General features: G+C 46.5%; 1 protein-coding gene and 1 long non-coding RNA gene across 3 annotated transcripts in view; one reads left to right on the top strand and one right to left on the bottom strand.

Annotated features, from left to right (window-relative positions):
- The window catches only part of LOC115173846 (dedicator of cytokinesis protein 2), a 153,347-nt gene that overhangs the window by 47,202 nt on the left and 100,145 nt on the right, over positions 1 to 6,000 (bottom strand). The window lies entirely within an intron of this gene.
- LOC115173864 (uncharacterized) overlaps positions 920 to 6,000 on the top strand; it is an 11,957-nt gene continuing 6,876 nt past the window's right edge. The window contains exon 1 of the long non-coding RNA XR_003871682.1: positions 920 to 1,078. This is a non-coding gene — a long non-coding RNA (uncharacterized LOC115173864). The remainder of the gene's footprint in view (positions 1,079 to 6,000) is intronic.

The following is a 6,000-nucleotide window of genomic DNA, read 5'->3' on the forward strand; positions in this document are numbered from 1 at the left end:
TACATCGGAGTGTCTAGTTTGAGAAACAGACTCCTCACAAGTCCTCAACTGGGTGCTTCATTAAATATTACCAGCAAAACACCAGCCTCAACGTCAACAGTGAAGAGGCGACTCCAAGATGCTGGCCTTTTAGGCAGAACTGCAAAGAAAAAGCCATATCTCAGGCTGGTCAATAAAAATAAAAGATTAAGATGGGCAAAGAACACAGACACTGGACAGAGGAACTCCCCCTAGAAGGCCAGCATCCCGGAGTCGCCTCTTCACTGTTGACATTGAGACTGGTGTTTTGAGGGTACTACTTAATGAAGCTACTAGTTAGAATTTTAAGGTTGAATTGAGTTAAATTCAGAAATTCAGAATTGACTCCAACCCTGGTGTGTGTGTGTGTGTGTGTGTGTGTGTGTGTGTGTGTGTGTGTGTGTGTGTGTGTGTGTGTGTGTGTGTGTGTGTGTGTGTGTGTGTGTGTGTGTGTGTGTTTGTGTGTGTGTGTGTGTGTGTGTGTGTGTGTGTGTGTGTGTGTGTGTGTGTGTGTGTGTGTGTATCAACACCCCTGGCCAGTGTCCCAGGAGAAGGGACCTCTGTGCTCCCAGACTTTCCCCTGGTCTGCTCAGGTCTGGTCAGGTCTAGTACAGTAGTCTGCCACAGCAGACACAGCCAGGGAAACAAGGACACACACTGGATTAACACAAGAGAGAGGGACAGAGTGACAGAAAAAGGAGAGAGAGACCGTGAGATAGAGCGAGAGAGAGGGGGGGTTGAGCTGGAGGGAAACAGAGAGACAGAGCGAGTGAGAGGGCGAGAGAGAGAGAGAGAGAGAGAGAGAGAGAGAGAGAGAGCAAGAGGGGGGAGGAGAGAGAGGGGGGAGAGGGGGAGGAGAGAGAGAGAGAAGCAGAGGATCAGTTAGTGCCGTGGAGCACGGGAGTCAGCAACACAGACAGAGAGAGAGAAAGAGAGTGACAGAGGGGGGGAAAAGAGCTGGACTAAGACAGACGACTAACTGGAGGCGTGTGCGAGAGAAAGGAGGAGAGAAAATAGGTGTGTGGACGGGAGCAGAGGAAGAGCGTAGAAAGGAGTGGAGGTGAGTGAGAGAGTGAGTGAGGAAGGACAGTAGTTATAGAGGAGTGATCAGTGGACAGAGAACCTTCATTACACAGCACACACACACACACACACACACACACACACACACACACACACACACACACACACACACACACACACACACACACACACACACACACCTACACACACACACTTGTGTCTGTGAGTCTGCCCTTGAGTTGATGTGTTTGTGTTGTTGTAGTTAGGGCTTGTGTAAGTGCCTGTTGGTATGTGATTGTCCCATAGTGGTGGGTTTGTTGTTGCCAAGTGCCCAGGTAGAATGCGTTTCTATTTGCCCCCACAATCATTAAGATTGACTTTGATCCTGCTAGGGTGTGTGAATGTGTGATGCTCTGTGTGTGTGTCTGTGTGTCTGTGTGTGTGTGTGTGTGTGTGTGTGTGTGTGGTATGTGTGTGTCCTTTGTGATTGCGGTGTACTGTGGCAGGTGAGTAATCGTATCCGTCTGTCACTGTAGGCTTTGACACAGTCTGTTACGGCATGCTATGTGTGTGTTTGTGTGCGTATTCAGCTGTGTAAAGCCCAATGAACTCTGTGCGGCCGGCGACATGGTGTTTTAAAGCTGTGCGTGTGTGTGTGTTATACCTCCACTGGTTTAGCTCTAGTGAATAGCTCAAAGCACAAAGCTGTCCCAGAGTGTATTGCTGCGGATACTCTCTTCTACAATTTATGTTCACACAGATCTAAGCGTGTGTTTCTGTTTATGCGGCATAAGAGTGTTTTGTTTATGATGTGTGTACCCATAGGATTGAGTGTGTGTGTGAGTGGCGTGCATGTGTGTATTAGTCTATAGCCATTCATGTGCATGTTCACTGTTCCCTTTTGCCCACACTACTTTACCTCCTTCAGGACTCTGGGTTCTAACACAGAGGCCCAGTCACGCACTGATGGGAAGTAAACACATAGAGGTAGACACACAGATACCAGTAGAAATATTGAGGGGAGCAGCCAGGTTGCTCAAGATCCACTTCGAAACTCGACGTCCGTCCAACCTTAACCCTTACCTTAAGCATTCAGACTGAATGCCTCAACTTAACCGTGGAGTTGTTTTTGTTTTAACCCTATCCCAAACCTTAACCCTTAACCCTTAACTTAACATCTGGCTCCGAGGGCCACGTCTTCAATCTCAACGTTAGGCACACGCTTTTGGTTTTTTGGTTTAACCCTTCCCCAAACCTTAACCCTTAACTTAACCATTCAGAATTCATGCCAAAACGTAACCTTCAAAATGTTACGTTTATAGACAATTGTCGGATTCCGCAGTGAGACTGCGAGACCTGATTGATGAGTGAAAAGGTAGAAATAGACAGACAGATAGATAACACGGAGGTAAGAGAGGAATAGAGACGGACAGAGAGATAGCACAGAAGGAGGAGAGAAGACAGACAGACAGACAGACAGACAGACAGACAGACAGACAGACAGACAGACAGACAGACAGACAGACAGACAGACAGACAGACAGACAGACAGACAGACAGACAGCACAGACAGCACAGAGAGAGGAGAGGAGCAAATGGTCTAATGAGATATAAAGTGATCTAGAGAGACTATGAGGGTTAATCTATAGGTTATGACAAAATAAATGTATTTAGACCCGAAGAGTATCTCTGGAGAGGAGAGAGGAACTAGAGAGTTAGAGAGATAGAATGGGGGAGGGTGAAAGATGGGGTGAGAGACAAAAGGAGGTGAGAGAAAGATAGAGGGTGGAGAAAAGCAAAGAAATGGTGAGAGATAAATATATATATAGTGAGAGCGGGAGAGAGAGAGAGAGAGAGAGTAAGTGTATGTGTATGTGTGTATGTGTGTTCATCTGTGCGTGCGTGCGTGCGTGCGTGTGTGAGTGCTTGTGTTCATGTGTGTGTGCGTGCATGCATACAGTGGGGGAAAACAGTATTTTATCCCCTGCTGATTTTGTACGTTTGCCCACTGATAAAGAAAGGATCAGTCTATAATTTTAATGGTAGGTTTATTTGAACAGTGAGAGACAGAATAACAACAAAAATATCCAGAAAAACGCATGTCAAAAATGTTATAAATTGATTTGCATTTTAATGAGGGAAATAAGTATTTGACCCCCTCTCAATCAGAAAGAGTTCTGGCTCCCAGGTGTCTTTTATACAGGTAACGAGCTGAGATTAGGAGCACACTCTTAAAGGGAGTGCTCCTAACCGCAGCTTGTTACCTGTAAAAAGACACATGTCCACAGAAGCAATCAATCAGATTCCAAACTCTCCACCATGGCCAAGACCAAAGAGCTCTCCAAGGATGTCAGGGACAAGATTGTAGACCTACACAAGGCTGGAATGAGCTACAAGAACATCGCCAAGTAGCTTGGTGAGAAGGTGACAACATTTGGAGCGATTATTCGCAAATGGAAGAAACACAAAAGAACTGTCAATATCCCTCGGCCTGGGGCTCCATGCAAGATATCACCTCGTGGGGTTGCAATGATCATGAGAATGGTGAGAAATCAGCCCAGAACTACACGGGAGGATCTTGTCAATGATCTCAAGGCAGCTGGGACCATTGTCACCAAGAAAACAATTGGTAACACACTACGCCGTGAAGGACTGAAATCCTGCAGCGCCCGCAAGGTCCCCCTGCTCAAGAATACATATACATGCCCGTCTGAAGTTTGCCAATGAACATCTGAATGATTCAGAGGACAACTGGTGAAAGTGTTGTGGTCAGATGAGACCAAAATGGAGCCCTTTGGCATCAACTCAACTCGCCTTGTTTGGAGGAGGAGGAATGCTGCCTATGACCCCAAGAACACCATCTCCACCATCAAACATGGAGGTGGAAACATTATGCTTTGGGGGTGTTTTTCTGCTAAGGGGACAGGACAACTTCACCGCATCATTTGACGGGGCCATGTACTGTCAAATCTTGGGTGAGAACCTCCTTCCCTCAGCCAGGGCATTGAAAATGGGTCGTGGATGGGTATTCCAGCATGACAATGACCCAAAACACACGGCCAAGGCAACAAAGGAGTGGCTCAAGGAGAAGCACATTAAGGTCCTGGAGTGGCCTAGCCAGTCTCCAGACCTTAATCCCATAGAAAATCTGTGGAGGGAGCTGAAGGTTCGAGTTGCCAAACGTCAGCCTCAAAACCTTAATGACTTGGAGAAGCTCTGCAAAGAGGAGTGGGACAAAATCCCTCCTGAGATGTGTGCAAACCTGGTGGCCAATTACAAGAAACGTCTGACCTCTGTGATTGCCAACAAGGGTTTTGCCACCAAGTACTAAGTCATGTTTTGCAGAGGTGTCAAATACTTATTTCCCTCATTAAAATAGAAATAATTTTATAACATTTTTGACATGCGTTTTTCTGGATTTTTTTGTTGTTATTCTGTCTCTCACTGTTCATATAAACCTACCATTAAAATTATAGACTGATCATTTCTTTGTAAGTGGGCAAACGTACAAAATCAGCAGGGGATCAAATACTTTTTTCCCCCACTGTACATACATGTGTGCTAGTGTTTGTGTGTGTGTTCATGTCTGTGCGTGTCTGCATTTGTGTGTACAAGCAAATGCATGCACGTGTGTGTGTATCAGGCCAGTGACAGAGTGAGAGACCCAGACCCCCTGATTATCAGACAGACAGAAGGAAAGGAAGGACAGAATGACAGGGAATGAGAAGAGAGAGATATGCAAATGATACAGGGACGAAAGAGAGAGAGGGCATGGAGGGTCAGGTTGATGGAGAGACGAGGGAGGAGGTATAGACCGAGGGTTAGTGATACAGGGATGAACGAGAGAGAGGGCATGGAGGGTCAGGTTGATGGAGAGACAAGGGAGGAGGTATAGACTGAGGGTTAATGATACAGGGATGAAAGAGAGAGAGGGCATGGAGGGTCAGGCTGATGGAGAGACGAGGGAGGAGGTATAGACCGAGGGTTAATGATACAGGGATGAAAGAGAGAGAGGGCATGGAGGGTCAGGTTGATGGAGAGACCAAAGAGGAGGTATAGACTGAGAGTTAATGACACAGGGACGAGAGAGAGAGAGAGAGAGTGAGTGATGGGAAAGAGAGAGACAGGGAGTGACGGGGAAGAGAGAGACAGTGAGTGATGGGAAAGAGAGAGACAGGGAGTGAAGGGGAAGAGAGAGACAGGGAGTGATGGGGAAGAGAGAGACAGTGAGTGATGGGGAAGAGGGAGACAAGAGAGAAGAGCGAAAAGTGGAGAATATTTAGAGGAAAAAAAGGGGACACAGATAAAGGATGGAGTAACTGGAGATAATGAGAGGAGGGTGAGGAGGAGGGAGGAAACGAGGGGGTGATAAGAAGAGAACAGAGGAAGAAGAAGTATTGAAAAAGAAGATAAGATCAGTCTGAATAGAGACAAGAGTATTGAATATGTGCTACACTTCACTCCCCCTCCAGTGTGTGTGTGTGTGTGTGTGTGTGTGTGTGTGTGTGTGTGTGTGTGTGTGTGTGTGTGTGTGTGTGTGTGTGTGTGTGTGTGTGTGTGTGTGTGTGTGTGTGTCCTGTTAACCCCAAAGTTAAAGAATCACAAAGACATGAGTGCCCTGAACAAAAATATAAGCGTAAAGTGTTGGTCCCATGATTCGCGAGCTGAAATAAAATATCCCAGAAATATTCCGTACGCACAAATTTGTTTACCTCCCTGTTAGTGAGCGTTTCTCCTTTGCCGAGGCAATCCATCCACCTGACAGGTGTGGCATATCAGGAAGTTGATTAAATGACATGAGCATTACACAGGTGCACCTTGTGCTGTGGACAATAAAAGGCCACTCACACAACACAATGCTACAGACGTCTCAAGTTTTGAGGGAGCGTGCAATTGGCATGTTGACTGCAGGAATGTCCACCAGAGCTGTTGCCAGATAATTGAACGGTAAGCCGCCTT

This window comes from Salmo trutta, chromosome 3, assembly GCF_901001165.1.
Source record: "Salmo trutta chromosome 3, fSalTru1.1, whole genome shotgun sequence".
NCBI classification, from domain to species: Eukaryota; Metazoa; Chordata; class Actinopteri; order Salmoniformes; family Salmonidae; genus Salmo; species Salmo trutta.